This window comes from Octopus bimaculoides, unplaced genomic scaffold, assembly GCF_001194135.2.
Source record: "Octopus bimaculoides isolate UCB-OBI-ISO-001 unplaced genomic scaffold, ASM119413v2 Scaffold_173618, whole genome shotgun sequence".
In the NCBI taxonomy this organism is placed as follows: Eukaryota; Metazoa; Mollusca; class Cephalopoda; order Octopoda; family Octopodidae; genus Octopus; species Octopus bimaculoides.
This window is the reverse complement of record NW_026421422.1, coordinates 57,642-58,976: the sequence shown is the minus strand read 5'-3', so window position 1 is coordinate 58,976 and position 1,335 is coordinate 57,642.

Here is a 1,335-nt window from a genome sequence, read left to right as displayed (position 1 = left end):
GGTTCCCTCAACTGTTAGGGTGTGGCACTTTTTCACGCAGCTTTCCTCCTCCATTCTCACCACATGTCCATACCAGCGCAATCGTCTCTCTTGCACACCACAACTGATGCTTCTAATGTTCAGCTTTTCTCTCAAGATACTTACACTCTGACGGGTATTCACATTGACATTACACATCCAACGGAGCATACTGGCTTCATTCCTTGCGAGCTTACGTATGTCCTCAGCAGTTACAGCCCATGTTTCACTGCCATGTAGCATGGCTGTTCGTACGCATGCGTCATACAGTCTGCCTTTTACTCTGAGTGAGAGTCCCTTTGTCGCCAGCAGGGGTAAATATTAATAATAATAAAAATAATAATAATAATAATTTTTACTACTATAGGCACAAGGTCTGGAATTTTTGGGGGAAGAAGGTAAGTTGATTACATCAGCCCCAGTACTCCACCGATACTTAATTTATTGACCCTAGAAGGACGAAAGGCAAAGTCAACCTCGGCAGAATTTGAATTCAGAACGTAGACGGGCTAATCATTTCACCCAGTGTGCTAATGTTCCGATGATGAGGATTCCTTTTGGTGCCTTCTGATACTGTCTCTAAGGACCCAACAATAATTGGCACTTTCTTCACTTTCCATAGCTGGGCTATTTCATACATAAGAGGGTTGTATTTATCTGTCTTTTCACCTTTCTTTTCGACTGTTCATGGGTCAAAGGGGCATGCAACATCAACTATATACCACATATGGTGCATCTTGTCGACCACCACTAGGTCCTGTTTGTTATGTGTGTGTCGCTGAATCCATTCACACATACATAACAACCTGCGTGCATGTGTGTGTGTGTGTGTGTGTGTCACTGTAGCCATCCATACATACATACATACATACCTACATAACGTCTCTCTCTCTCTCACACTAACAAAAGAACTTCACCACACTCTCTGTCTCGCATACTCACTATAAACAGGAAATAACAATAATTTCAGTTATCTCTCTATCTTTCTTTCTTTCTTTCTTTCTTTCTTTCTTTCTTTCTCTCTCTCACACATACACACACCAGCAACATTACACACACACACACACACACACAAACACACGTGCCAACTTCAAAAGAAATCACATTCTCTCTCTATCTTGCTTTTACAATGTCGTTTTCCTCTTTCCCTCCAACACTTTTTTACGGAAAAGGCCGACGTGATGTAAATAATCACAAGTGGATGCTTTGGTACTGGTGTCGTAAGATCGCCTAATATTCCTATAAAATAACCTTGATGTAGAATTATAATAGAAAACCATTACTAAATGAATTGAAGTGCAATGGAAGCAGAAGGTG